A 19,137-nucleotide genomic window follows, 5' to 3' on the forward strand; every position below is an offset into this window, starting at 1 on the left:
GTTCAAATCCCTCGAAATTCCTGAAGACACTTCAAATAATGAATCATCGAGATGATGATCCAACCACATGTTAACCGCGGTCTTGTACCTGAAAAACCCTCGAAACTAAAGTCATAGTTTAACACGTATCCGTATCAGACCCTTTGGCATGTATTAGCTAAAATAACTTTTCAATCCCTTTTCAAAATAGACAGTTTTGTCACTACTTCGGCAAATCACCCTCAATTGTTCATTCGAATAAGACTTATTATAACGATTACCCCTTCATCATTGTTACCGGGGAACCTTTCATATTCCACCACATTAGCAGTAAACTTATCAACAACTACATTGATCATTAAGCCTCTCCGAAAAAATCACGATAATTATTCATTGAAACTCTATCAAGTACCCATATACAACTTGTAACAACAATTGTCATACCAACTACTGGGAATTAACAAATCAGTATTTTGAATTTCGTAGCAATTTTTCTCCAACAGTTATATATATACATATAACGTTTACCTTCAAGACTTACAGACTTTGAATGTGAAGTTTCTGAAAAACACCTTAAACCGCAAACTAGTTCTCGAAATCTTGAAAAATGCTAATGAAGCAACAAAAACTGTAAACGACCTTAACAGTAAAAAGTTTGATCATAAAGGATAGTGTGCTGGCAAAGCTCAGAAAAAGAGAAAGTTTGGAACTGGAAAACGGATTGAGCAAAGTATGAAGAAGGCTGTGGATAAATCATAAGGATGAAACCTGCCTTCAAAGAATCCAAATAATTCAGTATCTGCTGAAGCCATTAACAAATACCTTGCTTCTGAATCTAAACCCTTGCGGACAATATTCTTCATCATCCTCTGATTTTAGAAATTCTAAGATATCATCGTATCTTTCATTATAAATATCCTCCATCTTTCTGGAGATAATTCCATAATCATTCTTATCGAAAATCAATTTTCTCCTTGCGATATCTGTGTAACATCATAAAAGAAACTATTTTAGTTTCTAAATTCTGAAACCTTCGAGTTTAAAATATGAATATTTTGAAGTGGTGTTGGGAGTTGAAACATGAGTTAGTATAATATAATGACACTTGATCAACGTGATTATATTACAGTAAGTCATGCTGAGTTTCTAATGGAACGTGATAAAGGTTCACAGATCCCACCCTCATCATGAACCATGTTACATAACTCTTTCATTCTATTTAACCTCTAAACATATCAAGAAAATATTTTTCTTGATGATTCGGTCTTTTTCGAGGTATTCTGGTAATTTAACAAGTCAGATTGTGCCATTACCGTTTCTTTCTTAGAACATTAATTATGTTCATTCCGAAATCCATACCTACGAATCTGGACCATTATTCGCTTGACTTAAAGTCGAGAAGAGAAAACGAAAGCATGAAGCTCCGAAATATAATGGAAAATATAAAGCCCTATAACAACCCCAAAATTACAAACCGTATATATCAATGCGTATAGCAATATAAAGACACGGGAGAATGAAAAACACTATAACCCCAAGGTAATGGTAGAAGAAAATAACTTCCTCTGGTGGTAGATGAAAAAGAAGAATGACAGATATGAAAGTTAGGAGTATATCAAGAATCAGAACTGGATGAAGCATTTCACAATCTTTTGGAAGTATGAAATGAAGAAGAAGATGTAGGATTGGTGAAAATAATGAAACGAAAGTGTTTAATTTATAGCAAAATATCAGACATAGTAATCGAGGCAGATTACGCATTTAATCAAAGAAAATTCTAATTTCCGGAAATTCCGAAGAATCAAATCTTATTTAGATAATGAAGATTTTCTATTCCTTAAATTCCGGAAATCAATCGTTACTACGTCAATAGTTAAGGCGAATTTCTATTCCTTCAATTCACTATTTTACGATAACTTCTCTCATATGCTTCGAATAATCGGATTGTTTTATCCATATTATTCAACGGTGATAAAACTCTATTTATCAACACATATACGTCATGAAAACATTTTTAGTGTTAGTCATGACGACGTCACTCAAATTTCGGGACGAAATTTCTTTAACGGGTAGGTACTGTGATGACCCGAAAATTTCTGACCAAATTTAAACTTAATCTTTAACGTTTCCGACACGATAAGCAAAGTCTGTAAAACTGAATCTTGAAATTTTTAAACTACTTTCATATATTTAAATGCCTTTCGGTTATTCTTGACGATTCGCGAACAATTATATGTATATAGATACATATATATACTATAACTTGAAAATGTAACAATGTATTAATTGTTTGATACCGTGCATTAAACTTATTGGTTTAAATATTTATTTGAATATATATGATAAGTTAGAATATTAATTATATGAATAACTTGCGACGTATATTTAAAACGTGTTTATGAATGTTGAAAATATATATTAACTTGGTCATAAAACGATTTGTTATTATATATATATTAACAAATAGCGAGACAATGATTTATAGAAGTAAATGACCAAAACACTAGAAAGTTTAAGATACACTTTGAATGATATAGTTTATTGATAATTTAAGACTATATTTTGACAAAGGTACGAGTCACAAAACGTAAATTGCGAGTTTTCTAAGCGTACGAAAATGCGTTCGAGAAACCGAAACCGGGACATAAGTTGAGTGACAACGTACGAGTCATTGGAACGAAAATTACAAGTCAACTATGCACATGAATTTAATATAATATATAATTAATTATTTAATTATATATATTATATATATTATAAAATAATATGTCGACAAACAAGAAAACAAAAACATTTTGAGCTGGATCAGGCGGCCATGCGATCGCATGGAAAATACACTAAAAACCCATGCGATCGCATGGGCATCAGATTCCAAAAAGTTGCCTATAAAAGTCCAGTTTTTGCACGAGTTTTATTTACACATACTACTCCCTCTGTAATATTATTATTATTATTATTATTATTATTATTATTATTATTATTATTATTATTATTATTATTATTATTATTATTATTATTATTATTATTATTATTATTATTATTATTATTATTATTAAGATTATTATTTATTTTATTGTTATTAGTAGTATTATTATTATTACTAATTATATCACTTAAAATACTACGACGAGGTCATGAGCGTGTCACTTTCAAAACGAGTTTTCGAGCAAGCTAAAGCTAAGGAAATTATGGGTTATTACTAAGGAGGTTATGGGTAAGATTTGAGGGTTTTGCTCGTGAGTCAAACTAGTGTTTATCATCTCCGTTACGTTTACGTACTTTCCTACAATATTGAATCTCAATATTGATACGTAAGCACTCACATTTTATCTTTTATATATTAATTGTGTATCCATGTCTAGTGCTCGAGTATATATATTTTTACATGCTTGTATGCGAAATTTTGTCGTTAAACAGTTTATAATGAATCACTAATTAAATACATATATTACTGGTAAAAGGTATATGATATACATGTTTTTGGAAAGCTGGCGAAAAATCAATAACTTTTCATTTAGATATCGAATAGTTTCGATGAACGGATTAAAAGATATGATCAGCTGAATTATGATTGACGTTAATTGAAATTGCTTTTTAATCTGCAATTAAAATTTAAACAACTTGTTTACGAGACTGATAAAGTGAACTTTTAAATATTACCAACCGAGTAAATGAATCCTTATATAAGGCACGTCTCGTTTTGTTGAACTATTGTCAAAATTGACTTTTTGAAACGACTTTGGATAACTATTATATGTCAATCTCGAGCAATAGGATTGTGATACACTATGACCTGACCTAGCTTAATAGACATTTATTGACCAACATATGTTCTCTAGGTTGAGATCTACGATTAATTGGTAATCCGAGTTTCGGTCTCATTTTGGTGAACAACTTTATATGCTGCTAAGGTGAGTTTCATTGATCCCTTTTTAATTGCTTTTGCAATATATATTTTTGGGTTGAGAATACATGCACTTTATTTTAAACGCAATGGATACAAGTACAAACTAAATTCTACGCTGAGTTTAAACCGAAAATCCCTTAGCTTTGGTAACTAGTAACTGCCAGTACATAGGATATGGACTGGTGGGCACGAATAATAGTATATGGATCCATAGGGCTTGACATCCCCGTCCGAGCTAGAGCGCTAGCCTTTTAACGGACGTGTGTTATTTGAGTTTAGGACACGTTGGTTTGCGTGTATTAAAACGAATGGGGTATTTATCATTATAACGTTAAAGTTTAGTTACCAGGGTGCTCTGTTATGTAGAATCTATTGATAAACGTTTCTGGATGAAACAACTGAAATCTTGTGATCCACTTTTATATACAGATTATGCGAAACACTAAAACTATGAACTCACCAACCTTTGTGTTGACACTTGTTAGCATGCTTATTCTCAGGTTCCCTAGAAGTCTTCCGCTGTTTGCTTATATGTTAAACAAGCTATGTGCATGGAGTCTTACATGGCATATTTTTCAAGGAAACGTTGCATTCACCAAATCATCATCATGTATCTTATTTTGACTGCATTGTCAACGGAAGTACTATTGTAAACTATTATTTACGGCGATTGTCTATATGTAGAAATCATCAGATGTCGAAAACCTTTGATTTAAATATTCATTTATGGTGTGCCTTTTTAAAAGAATGCAATGTTTACAAAACGTATCATATAGAGGTCAAATACCTCGCAATAAAATCGATGAATGACGTATTCGTCCATATGGATTTGGAGCGATCGTCACATAACGTTTGATCAAACCAAAATCATTAGGTGTGAATAGATTTCGCGTTTGAGTGCTTAATTTGGGAAAAAGAGTGGGTTGATTGTTTTAACTCCAATAATTATGCAAACCCCGATTTGGAATCTGGATTCCAAGGGCGTAAAACAATCAAGTGAATTAACCTTATTCGATCGGAATCGAATAAGTTAATATCTTAGTGTGGATTAACTCAGATGGTGATCGGAGCACCGATCGGAATTAAGTTAACGACCTGAGTGACGTTATCGCAATTGATTTTGGTAGAGTAACGTTCATGCATCCAGTGTTGTCCCAAATTAAGGATTTTATTTGTGTATTTATAGAAGTTATGGAGGGAATGATGACGTGGCACATGTCCCTTTCATGGTTGTAACGAACTTTGTCAATCCCGAGGGGTGACATGGTACCTGTCCCTTTCATGAGGAATAACAGATCCAAATGAACTTCCCTAGATTTGCGGGCTGACGTGGCATGCAACTTGCTTGCATGCTTGTTCTGTGATCAAGTGGTCATTCCGGGACAAGGTGCCTGCTCCATGGTAATGTATTCTCTCCCGGGACATCGCACTTGTCCCGGGAGCGTCTTCATGTCGGTTTAGAAGGCTGAGACAGTTGTGTCAGTGGGTTAGTTCCAGTTAAGGCATCACGGTGCTCTCAGTCTAGCCAGGTAGGTCTCGCCAAACACTTGTTCCAAGTGTTTCTTCACGGGAATGACTATGATGATTGGCTTTACGGTGCCTAGTTATGATTAACTTGACCGGTTGCATGGTGCCGGTTACGTATATGTCATCCAGGTTCTTAGTCTTGCCATTTATCCGTCATGGTAGAATATCCGGGAAGACGTCAGACGGATGACGAGAAAAGGAGTTGGCAACCCGGGACGTGTAGTACCGGGTATGGTTTTGTCGAGATGCTTACCTATTTTGAGACGGATCATTATGCGTATCATTAAGTCCCCCCAGTTTGAGGAGGGTAGCCGGAACGGGTACCGTTGTCAAACTTCTGAGATAAGGCCACGCTTCCTGATTAGATGTGCATTTAATGCTCGTCAGCGTGAAAAGACAATTTCTGCAAATGCGCCTCCCTTTTCGTGTTCGTTCCGTTTTTCAACTTTTAGAACGGCGTTCAAGAGATTTTCTTTTGCCCTTTTAATCATTACTTTTGTCGATCCATCTTTTGATCTGAACCGTTGGATCAATTCTCTTAAAACCTATAAATAGCTTCCCTTTTCCAATATTTCTACTTTTTACAGCCTTTGTGCCCTAAACGCCTCTTCTTCAAAAATCAACAGTTTTCTTACGAAAAATGTACCTTTTCTACTTCTTTCTTCTTTTACTTATTTTTCTTTTTGTGTTTTCATTCATATGGCGGATCAGCCTTCCACTTCTACTAGCGTAGGTGTTCCCGAAACTTCTGGTAGATCTTCTGTAAATGCTAATGAAATTATGAGTCTAGTATGCGTTGAATATCTTGACGAGATGGTACAAAAGTACCCGTTTTTATCCCGTTATTCGTTGAGGGTGCCCGATGCCATCCATAGGGCCCATAAGCCTCCTCCAGGCATGGTTACCTTTTATGGCCATGCCATTAGTGTGGGCAACTTTCGATTTCCCTATTCAGAATTTATGTATCAGTTTTTTGATCATTATGGCATAGTGCCTGCGTAGGTACATCCCCATGCGTACCAAAATTTGGTGATGTGGGAGATGTACCTTAACTACTATCACATTCTTCCTACCGTCCGTATGTTCCGATTCTGTTTTACCGTCTCGAAGTCTGAAATTGGATGGTTCACCATCAAACGGAGAGAAGAAATCAATTTTACTGGGGATATGGACACGTCGTTGAAAGAGTGGCGGGAGTCTTTCTTTTTTGTTGATAGCAAAGGACTGCCACCATGATTTGTTAGGCTTTGTGAATGGGCAACTAACGTGAAGAAAAGAGCCAACAAAGTCCCGACTCTAAATGCTGCCGAGAAGGCGTGTATAGCGGTTATTCGGGGGTTTAGGTTTCCATAGCGTCCATACCTAGAGGCTATGCTCGTGTTGGGCGGAGTCAGCCACCAATGGCCAGACTCGAATACCAAGCCCGTTCTTTGTATTAATGGAGCAGGTGAAGACTGATCCCAGCCAACTGTTACGTCGCTAGGTTAATTTATCGTATACTAACCTTGTTTTTGTTTGATGTTTATACAACAGTGATGGAGTTTGCTACCTCATTGGGTTTTGGTGATCTTACAGACATTCGGGTGGAGAGTGTCCCGGTTAATCCTGGAGAGCAGCCGGATGTTGTGCCGCAGGACTTGGAGCACAATGTTGGTGATGGGACCGATTTAGTTCTTCCTGGTCCTGGTGTACCGGGTGACTATTATGTGGTGAAGAGGAAAATCCATAAGCTTACTCATCTTCGGAAGAAAGCTAAATGTGATTCTTGTTTTAGTAAAACAAACATCTCTCCTCTCATCATTTTTTTTAGAGAATAAATATTTTGATTTGTCTTGTGCTTATCTTTGACTGGTTTTTGTTCTGTAGCCGTTGCTGAGCCATCTGTGACCGAGACGGAGCCTTTGAATATAGGTGATGCTGAACAGTTCGACCTGGAGAGCATTGATGAAATGCATTTTCGGGTGTCTATTGGTGATGATCTTGTTCGCGCTTTTTCTCAGTTGGATATTGACTATCCTATTTGTGCAAGTTTTCTGGAGAAGGAGGTTTCTTCTTCCTTTCGCCAATCGGCATCTGCCCTTTCTTTTGAGGACTCTTTGGCTATTTGAACTCGGGCACTGATGGCGATAAATACACTTATTCAGGATGGGTTCGACCGGGAGAGGCGGTCGACAGATCTGGAGCGTCAACTTTTAGCTGCCCGTAATGAGTTGTCCCAGGCTCCCCTTGCCCGGGAAGCCGTCAAAAGTTTGGAAACTCAACTGAGGGTGGCTAAGGAGGAGCTCAACTAGAGGGAGAGGGAGGTTGTTGCTATCCGAGAGGAGTGTAAACATTTGTGGGGCAATCTACCTGCTATTTTGAAGAAAGCTATCAATTCCTCCACTGTGAAGATGCCCTTTCAGGACTACTTGGACAGTGTCGAGTTGACCAACTTCACCCATGCTGTTAGGTTGATGCAGAAGCAACATGCTAGTGGGGTTACCTCCTTTCATCCCGAAATTGCTGGGAAGTTGAATCCAGCTGCTTTGGAGTCGGTTCAAGCTTCTGCAAAGGCTTTAAAGGACTTGCGCCAATGATGATACAACTGTCCAGCAGCTTTTACATTTTAATTTCTGAAAATTTGTACTGCACAGTTGTGCATTTTTTGGGTTAAGATTGTAATGAATCACGTACAATTGTTAATGAAGTGTTAATTTCCAGTATTTTGTCGATTCTTCTTGAGTTGAACTAGTTCATATCTTCGCATGTATGCCTAGAAATACATTTGTGTGAGTTTTGGCGTGTACACCGTGCAGTCACGCGTATTTATGCCATCTACTCATTGGCCGTTTATCAGTATAAACTTGTACCGGTGAGGGCTAGGCAATCACCTCTTAAGGGGGTACGAAACGTGCATGGTTACCTCCTTTAAGGAAATGAGAGTTTGCTTGAGGACATGCAAAGTCTAAGTGTGGGATATTTGATATCGGCTAAAAAGTCACATTTTCACCCCGGTATTAAGGCCCAAAAACAAGAAAGATTCTAACTTTGTCGACAAAATACTCACTTCGTCGGTTAAAATTGAAGAACAAGTAATTACGAAGGAGGTGCAAAAAGAATCAAGAGAATCGGAGCTAAAACGAAGATTCTAGAGCGAAAACGGTGAAAGATAAGAAATCAAGTTATGATCCAGGGAATCAAGGCTGACCAGCACCAGATACGGCCTGCCATACTGCCTGCCAGTATGAGATACGTCCTGCCAAATGACCCAACAAATGGCCTCAAGAAACGGGTTGCCAGCCAAATGGGCTGCCAAATACGGGCCACCAAACGGCTACCATACGGCCAGCCAGCCGTATTCTGGAAAAATCCTAGTCTATTTAAAGGGTCTTTGTCATTCATTCCAACACACACTTCAATTCACTTCTTTCTCTCTCTTGTACAATATTAGTCATACTCTCAAGGCCTTCGACTCCGTGAGGGAAACCTAGTACCCGGAGAAGGACGCTGAAGATTGTATTAGGAGCGGTCTGGAGTCTTGAAGTTGTCACTTTTGTATGCAGAACTCGTTTAATCTACTGGTACTTCTATCCTTTATCTTATATAATGTTTTATGATATTGTTGCCATGATTAGCGAGTAGTTATCTTTAGTGTATGCTATGACGTAAGCATTTATAATGCCGAAATAATATTATGGTCTGTGTATGCTGTTGAAATTCTTTCTGATTATGCTTTAAACTCAATCGCTTTTCCAACTAATAGAACGTAGTTATAGGCTCTGTTATTGGGAAGTCGAGAACCCCGATTCAGAGTACAGTATCTGTGTCACCCCTTGGTAAAAGAAGTCTATCGGATACAACGTAAGATCGACCGAGGCACACCGGTTGTAGTAAGTCTATCAAGCTTTGGATTCCGACTGAGGACTCTTTCGTAGTGAAACATCTAACTAGACCCTTAGTACATTGTCGGTCCTAGACCATGCTAGTGTAGTCACCAAGTATATAAACTTCGTACGTGGACGCTGAAGCACAGCAGTTGTTGTAAGCTGTACCTCTGCTAAGTAAGGCCATGGAACCCGGTTAGTGTTGACCAGTACACTTCACCATAACGCGGTCTCAAGCATTGCACCCCGCTTGAGGGATTCTTAGTTAATTAAGGAACTGTTTGTTTAGATACATAAAGGATTGGACCGTTAGGATAATTGAACGTGTTCATGGAAGTCAGCTTTACTTGGCCATGGTGTTCTTTATGGTTGAACTCTTTTTAAGGGCCTAACTATCTTTTACCAATCATTAACGAAAGTATTGAAACACATCACGTCTCTCGGATATGGTAAACCATGTATTCTATTATGCTTAAGAAAGTTTAGGCCATTTCGGAATGTTAATACGTCACCCAACCGAGTCGCTCAATTGGATGAGCCGTCTGAACGTGTATGCCTGTAGTCAGATTGCACAGGCATCGGGGGTAAGGGACGTTGCTGTCTATTCAGAATCTTCAAGCCTAACGCAGTACCCAGTGACATGTCTTATGACAGGGGTATTTAGGACCAGTGTAATGAATACAAGGCCTCTGTCTATTCATGAGCCATCATTCCATAATCTCGGCAGAATAACTGATGAAGTCATAGTATGCGCTCACTTTAACCTTATATGAATTACAAATTTTATCGCATTTACTTTATCTGTCTTATAAATTAGAAAATCCCAAAAATAAATAACCACTATTCCCTAACTATCTTAGGTTTAAATATAGGTTCGATTCTACTGATATCTCAAAAATATGACTCTAGGTCATACTTCCCTTACTTATAAGGAGTAGTAAGATTTAGGCCCCGCTAAATATAAATTTAAAACAGTACCTTCCTCCCACGAGTGGCTGATCCTGGCGAGCCACGGCCTGATGACACCGCGTGAATAAAAACCGTCGCCATATCACAGGAGGAGTATAAGTTTTTGGCGCCGCTGCCGGGGAACTGGTATCAGGCAATACTGCTCTCTATCAAACTTATTCACAAGCATTTAGTGGTGTCTAAGAAAGAAAATTATACACGGACTTGGTTATTGGATTTTCCGAACAGTCGCCAATTATATTGGGACCAAAAGCATCCTACCTCTCCGTAGTTAGCCTGGCCACTTGGTTTGTTGAATAGTTCGTGCGGAGCTCTGTTACCGAAATACTAGGGAATCAGTAGCCAGAACCAAAAACATATTCCACCGTAGGATAGTTAGTTAAATTACCTTAAATTAGATTACCTTAGATTACTTTAGATTACCTTAGATTACCTTAGATTACCTTAGATTACTTTAGATTACCTTAGAATTAGATTATCCTAGAATAGATTAGATTAGTTTAGCTTATTATAATTTAGTTTATTTGCGAAAAATTAAAAACAAAAAGGCATACCCAGTGTATGACCCAAACCCGATCTAGACCAGGGCCATTGTTATTCGTACCTGATCCAGACGCAATAATCTGTAAGGCACGCATGGAAGCACGAATCAGAAATCAAATGGTGTTACGCGTTACTTTAGCAGAAAATACCAAACCCTCGATTGAAGGTCGAGGAGGACCAATCAGATTTCCAGAGATTCAAGGACACTCGTTCGAGTTAAAACATCACATCATCCAACTCATTCAAAATAGCTGTCAGTTTCATGGATTACCGAATGACGATCCTAATTCTCACCTTGATAAATTCATATCTCTTTCGAACTCCTACAAACAGCCAGGGATAGGACAAGATATAGTACGGCTATACTTGTTCCCCTATTCTCTCACTCATCATGCTCAAACTTGGGTTGAAGGACTGGAAAAAGATTCAATCACGTCATGGACGAAGATGGCTACTAAATTCCTAACCAAATATTTCCCTCCTTCTAAACAAACTAAACTGAAGAATGACATCATTAACTTCAAACAAAGTTATGATGAATCTCTTTACACTACATGGGAGCGATTCAAAACCCTGGTGAAGAAATGCCATAATCACCAGCTTGAACGGTCAGCCCAAATCTGTACCTTCTACAATGGTCTTACGGTAAATCATATGACGACGATCGATGTAGCAGCTCAAGGGAATCTGATGAACCAAACCGCAGACGAAGCATGGGAATTGCTCGAGAACATGACAATGCATCATCATGACTGGAACAGTGGTGAAAAAACTTCATCATCTGCCCCACTCTCTGCACTTAACAATCAAACGGAGGCCATCAAATCTCTCACGAATAAGATGGAATCTCTTGCTAAACAACTCGAAGAACTGAAGACGCAGCCGCAGCAGTTTAACCAAGCTCAAGCTTGTGTCAATTGTACCAACTCGCAACCTACTGAAGAATATCAAGTTGAGTACGAAAACCCTGACGGTTCAGTCTGTTACGTCCAATACCCAGCTCGTCCACCAAATCCCGGATTCAATCAACCATCTAGGGTTAATCAATTTCAGCGAAGCAATCAACCTTTTCACTATCGCTATCCACCTTATCCGGCCCAACAATCTCAATTGACCTACGATCAACCACTTCCACTCACTGGTCCCCCAATTGAGGAAAATTCCCCTACCACCTAGATTAAAAAAGTAACTAACCCCACTCTCGGAGCTGATGATCAGTTAACTCAGTTCATTCAAGGACAACAACAGTTAAATCAGAGAACTGCAACCAGACAAGATCAGACGGAGATACTAATGAGAAATCAATTGGCTCTGCTTAAAAGTTTGGAAACGCAGCTCGGACAGTTATCACAATGCCTTGAAACCCGACCACAGGGAAGATTGCCAAGTAATACTATCCAAAATCCCCACATAGAAGAAGCAAAGCAAATGGATTTCGTAATCCCAGAGGAAGAACCACGGAGAAGGTCAACTAGACTCAAGAACAAATCGACATATACTCAAAAGCTGACCCCTGAAACTACAGTTCCCGTACCTTATCCTAGAAGGCTACAAGAAGAACCATCCAAGCTTGATTCCTTCAAACTTGTGGAAGATTCCTGGACACTATGTCCAAAGTTCCTAACCAGAAAAGATACATTCGAAGGCTTCTTTCTACAAAGGAGAGGATACCAGACTCTAACAAAATTCCACTGAGTGAAGAATGCTCTGCATTACTCAGAAACTCTCTACCACCAAAGCTAGGAGATACGGGCCGATTCGTCTTCCCGTGTTCAATCTACCAATCTGGAACCATTCATGCGCTAGCAGATTTAGGAGCAAGTATCAACCTAATCCCCTACTCTCTCTACAAGAGATTAGAGTTAGGAGACTTGTCACCAACTAAAATGACAATCCAACTTGCTGATCATACAATTCGATATCCTAAGGGCATAGTTGAGAACGTCTTGGTGAAAGTCGACAAATTCTTGTACCCTACGGATTTCGTAATGATGGATATTAAGGAAGATCTACACACACCAGTAGTGTTAGGAAGACCTTTCATGAATACGGCTAGGACTGTCATTGATGTGTACAATCAAACCTTGATCTTACGATCACATGGGGAGAGCATTACCTTCAAAATTGACCGACCAACCGATCTTTCTGGAGTGGCAGAAATGTTTGCTATTTCCACCAGACGGATCACTTCCGATGATGAGTCTTCACCACCAGCCGATGATTTCGAGATGGGTGTCGAATCACAGTCTGTAGACGACCCAGAGATGGAAGAAGAGGATCCCAGCGAAGAAATAGAGGAAGAGGAGGAATCTGAAGAGGAAGAGCAAATGGAAGACGTAAAAGAAACTGCGACAATAACCGTTCCAAGCACTGAGCGTCATGAAGAAATAATGGGGCTTGAGACGGAAGATCAAAGTTTAATCATTCGCTTCAAGAAGAAGACTAATAAGGCTGAGGTTAAGGACATAGGAATCGATCCTGCACGTGTTAAAGTGGAGAATCAGAATACTGAAGAAACCCGTTCATCAGACGCATCCTCAGAAGAACAAGATATCGATGATGACGAGGAAGAGCAACATGAAGACATTCTGAATAACTCACACTCTCCAACCGAACCAGGCCAAGGGGAGGCGGGCTCTTCCTTAAATCGAATTCCGGTTATATCCATACACGCAGACATGATTACCTTCATCAATGATACTGATGAATTTGAAGACATTCTCGAAGCCATCCGAAAATCAACCATTGATTTTTCGCTACGCTTAACAGAACGAATTATGGCTATCAGAGAAGAACACCACCTCTATCTCCGAAGAGAAGACAATGATGTTGAAATCCTAGAAGAACGCATTCAAGACTTTATCAATTCTCTTCACGATCATATCTATCACAAAGAAAGGCAACGAGAGCACAATTCAGTGGTTCACTCTATTCTCGAGACAAGATTCTGTCGAGATCAGAAGATCATTTACTCTAGGTTTTACAACGCCTTAGCCGGTTCTGCACTTCCATTCTCACGAAACCAACGAGCACTACTGACTCTCATCCGGAAGCATATGGATCTTTCCACCGGATGCCCGACTTATCACTCTGATTTGCAAATGATCGAGGATATTCACAGCTTTTTCGCTCTTTTGGATAGAGATAATTTCGAAAGCACACCAGACAGACTAGTGATTTACGTAACAATTGATCACCACGCTGATTAGATTATCAAAGAGTTACGAGACGCTGTTATGGAGGAAGCAAGGCGAAACAATCCGTTCTCTCATCTTGAACCAGATCGAGTCAACATTGCCACCTATGTTACAAAGCAGCTATCACGTATCTTCCACAAATCCACAGATCCTAGTTTCACATTTAAAGCTGGATGTCGGGAGATATACTCAAAGACGGTGAAATTAATACTCAGATCAGGATTGCTGTTCACTTCTTTCCAGCTTCATCTCTTAACTAATCTGTGCAAAGCAACAGACTCTTACTGTGAAGATCACCATTCCGAAGACTTCGAAATTCTAAAGATACAGTTTCTGACATTGTTTGAAGACCTCCGAAATGAGCATCACATCAGAGAAATCATCAACACCAGCACTGCTTCTATGATTGACATTCATGGGTCAACCAGCAGAGCTGTGGACCATATTCTCATCGGACTTCAAGACTTATCAAGAGCCAAAACTGCGCACTACTTATCTTTCAGAAGATCTTCAAGAGAAGTACCGGATCTGTTACCACTATTGGTCCGACACTTTCTCAGGATTTATCCACCAAAACTCACATTCCCTCAAGAAGACCAAGATCACAACCATCAGCGAGGAATGCTTGCTTTTTAAAGCATCACTACGGTCGAGCCAACGACCTTAAACAAAAGCGCTTCTCGGGAGGCAACCCGTGCAATAAAGTAGAGTAGAGGAATAAAGGATGACAAATGAGCCGATAAAGATGCAAGGATTGGAAGCCAGCTGCATCTGCTAGGGGTATTTCTTTCTTTTCGCTACTAGCTCAAGATTCAAACTATGCCACATCCTAGCTTATCACTAAGTGTGGGATAACACCCAAATTAAAAACATTAGACAAATACTCCGAAATCTTCAACTAAAACTCCTAAGTGTGGGATACACTAGGAACATTGAGGACAATGTTCGTCTAAGTGTGGGATGTTGGTATCTTTTTATGCTATATTATAATAACCCATTATGAAGATTCCAAGTCCTTAAGCCAAATTTCAAAATTTTTTGCAAAAGAAACCCTTTTCGAAAGAGTATTTTTGAAAACCTAAAACGTTTGTCAATAAAAATAAGGCTTAAGTAAGGTGAAAATCTTGTTAGATTGAAATCTCTAATAGAGCATTGCATGACTAAGGCATTATCGACCTAAATTGATTATGGTGAGGCACCCCAAATAAGACCAGCATTCATCTTTAATGCTTCACTATTTTCTATTGAGAGTGCCGATGTCTGTGCTCAGAATCAGAACTTGCTTTAGATCTACATCTTCCAGCAGCGAAACGTGATTCGGTTGTAATCAAAATAGCTAGCCATTTGTCAAATATAAGCCTTCTGCACTTCCACTACTTCTACTCCACCACCACATCCACATCACCTTTACTATTTCTCGAAAAATCCAGAAAATGAGATTCCTTCCGAAAACCCGATGTTATAAACCTCTCAAGTATCATGGCAAAGGTCTTGAAAAAGTTTACCGGTAAAAAGTTTCTCAAGATGAAGTCTCCAAAAAAAAATGAATAATTTTCAAGTTCTGAAAAAAGGAGCAGAACTATATAAGAGAAACGCCAAAGAGAACTCGACCGAAAATGATTATCAAATGAAGAAAAGTTCAAAAGTGCTTCTCAAAATACTTCAGCACTCCTATCTACCCGAATAAAAGTCTGTATAAAGATTACATTACCCTTTATCTCACCCCTCAAAAACAACTTCACTACCACTCCAAAATTCCTTTTCCATCATTGACAAATGACCTATAAAGCCGAGATTACTACCGTTCTCACATTAGCAGCAGGGATTTGAGTCTTTATCAAGCCTATGACGATGGGTGCAGCATGACTGGCTAAGAGTGTATTCATTTCTTAGATTTATAGGGAACCCTAAACACTTGAGTGATTTGAGTGACCCGTGAAAGCTAGCCTATGTCATGTAACCTCCTCGCATGCTTGTAGAGATAATTTCAATCCTAACATAGATGACTCACCTTATCTTTTTGCTCTTATAATAAAAGCAAACCGCTTAGGCTATTAGAAAAGAAACACCAAAAAGATTCTTAAGGAAATGAGAGTTTGCTTGAGGACAAGCAAAGTCTAAGTGTGGAATATTTGATATCGGCTAAAAAGTCACGTTTTCACCCTGGTATTAAGGCCCAAAAACAAGAAAGATTCGAACTTTGTTGGAAAAATACCCACTTCGTCGGTTAGAATTGAAGAACAAGTAATTACGAAGGCGGTGCAAAAAGAATCAAGAGAAACGGAGCTAAAACGAAGATTCTAGAGCGAAAACAGTGAAATACAAGAAATCAAGTTACAATCCAGGGAATCAAGGCTGACCAGCACTAGATACGGCCTGCCATACGGCCTGCCATACAGCCTGCCATACGTCCTGCCAGCATGGGGTACGGCCTGCCAAACTACCCAGAAAACGACCCCAAGAAACGGGCTGCCAGCCAAATCGGCTGCCAAATACGGGCCACCAAACGGGCTGCCATACGGCCTACCAGCCGTATTCTGGCAAAATCCTAGTCTATTTAAAGGGTTTTTGTCATTCATTCTAACACACACTTTAATTCACTTCTTTCTCTCTCTTGTACAATATTAGTCATACTCTCAAGGCCTTTGACTCCGTGCGGGAAATCTAGTACCCAGAGAAGAATGCTGAAGATTGTATTAGGAGCAGTCTGGAGTCTTGAAGTTGTCACTTTTGTATTCAGAACTCGTTTAATCTACTGGTACTTCTATCCTTTATCTTATATAATGTTTTATGATATTGTTGCCATGATTAGCGAGTAGTTATCTTTAGTGTATGCTATGATGTAAGCAGTTATAATGTCAAAATAATATTATGGTCTGTGTATGCTGTTGAAATGCTTTCCAATTATGCTTTAAACTCAATCGATTTTCTAACTAATAGAACGTAGTTATAGGCTCTGTTATTGGGAAGTCGCGAACCCCGATTCAGAGTACACTATCTTTGTCACCCCTTGGTAAGAGAAGTCTATCGGATACAATGTAAGATCGACCGAGGCACACCGGTTGTAGTAAGTCTATCGAGCTTTGGATTCCGACTGAGGACTCTTTCGTAGTGAAACATTTAACTAGACCCTTAGTACATTGTCGGTCCTAGACCATGCTAGTGTAGTCACCAAGCATATAAACTTCGTACGTGCACGCTGAAGCACAGCGGTTGTTGTAAGTTGTACCTCTGCTAAGTAAGGCCATGGAACCCGATTAGTGTTGACCAGTACACTGCACCATAATGCGGTCTCAAGCATTGCACCCCACTTGAGGGATTCTTAGTTAATTAAGGAACTGTTTGTTTAGACATATAAAGGATTGAACCGTTAGGATAACCGAACGTGTTCATGGTAGTCAGATTGACTTGGCCATGGTGTTCTTTATGGTTGAACTCTTTTTAAGGGCCTAACTATCTTTTACCAATCATTAACGAAAGCATTGACACACATCACGTCTCTCGGATATGGGAAACCATGTATTCTATTATTCTTAAGAAAGTTTAGACCATTTCGGAATGTTAATACATCACCCAACCGAGTCACTCAATTGGATAAGCCGTCTGAACGTGTATGCCTGTAGTCAGACTGCACGGGCGTCGGGGGTAAGGGACGTTGCTGTCTATTCAGAATCTTCAAGCCTAACGTAGTAACCAGTGACATGTCTTATGACAGGGGCGTTTAGGACCAGTGTAATGAATACAAGGCCTCTGCCTATTCATGAGCCAGCATTCCATAATCTCGGCAGAATAACTGATGAAGTCATAGTATGTACTCACTTTAACCTTATCTGAATTAAAAATTTTATCGCATTTACTTTATCTACCTTATAAATTAGAAAATCCCAAAAATAAATAACCACTACTCCCTAACTATCTTAGGCTTAAATATAGGTTCGATTCTACTGATATCTTAAAAATACGAATCTAGGTCATACTTCCCTTACTTATAAGGAGTAGTAAGATTTAGGCCCCGTTAAATATAAATTTAAAACAGTACTTTCCTCCCATGAGTGGCTGATCCTGGCGAGCCGCAGCCTGACGACACCGCGCGAATAAAAATCGTCCGTTTTGGCCATATCAATCCCACGAGTACCATGTTGGTATTCCCGGGAAAGTGATAGTAGCGTCTTTCCAGGAATTCTGTGGGGCAAACTCATCCTTCTGAACATTGATCATGTTGATAACAACTTTATCCTTCGCTTTCTCTCGCTTCTTCCCGTCTTCCTTCTGCCAACTGAATGTTTTGTTGGGGTCAGCCTTTTTGAACTTCCGTCCCGACAACAAGTGATTGAGTTCACCTGCTTTAATCTTGGCGATGATTTCACGTATCAGCGCCTTACACTCATCGGTGTCATGGCCATTGTCTTCGTGGAACTCGCAATACTTGTCTGACTTTTGACCGTCGCAGTTTTCCAGGGGTGTCGGTAGAGTAAACTTTGCCTTCACGGGTTCTGTTAGCAGTATCTCCCATGGAGTTTTGGAGAGGCTGTCGATTAGGGACCCTTTGTCATACGGCTTCTGGCTGCCTTTGTCATACCTATGGCTGTCATGACTTTTGCCGTGGCTGTTGTGATGTTTGCTGTAACTTTCGCTACGCCTACTACTGTCATGGCGGTGACTGCTGTCGCTTCTTCTCTTTTCCTCTCTTCTCGATGATACCGGCATGTCTCTCCTTTCTCGAGTGTTGGTATTGTCTGGCTACCATTACAGCATCTGCAAATGTACCCGGGATGTTCCAACAGAGTTCCGAGACAAGTGACGGGTGCGCGTCTTTGTCCAGGCATGTGATAAATCTAAAAATCTGCTGTGTTTCTAGGTGTCCTGGGATTTTCTGACATTCCAGCATATACCTCGTGATGAAGCTCTCGATATTCTCTCCCCGGTACATTGGGATTTCATGAGCATACAGATGCGTATACTTGTGTCGGCAGAGGTTCTGATATTGCATGAGAAACTTTTCTCGCAAGTTCGCGAAGCAAGTGATACCATTAGGTGGTAACTTTGCAAACCACTCCCTGGCGGCCGACTGTAGTACCGTCTGAAAGAGATGACATGCCACCTCGTCACTCCAGTGCTGGGTTTTCATGGCACCCTCAAAGATTTGCAGGAA

The sequence above is a fragment of the Rutidosis leptorrhynchoides genome, chromosome 4, assembly GCF_046630445.1.
Source record: "Rutidosis leptorrhynchoides isolate AG116_Rl617_1_P2 chromosome 4, CSIRO_AGI_Rlap_v1, whole genome shotgun sequence".
Classification (NCBI taxonomy): Eukaryota; Viridiplantae; Streptophyta; class Magnoliopsida; order Asterales; family Asteraceae; genus Rutidosis; species Rutidosis leptorrhynchoides.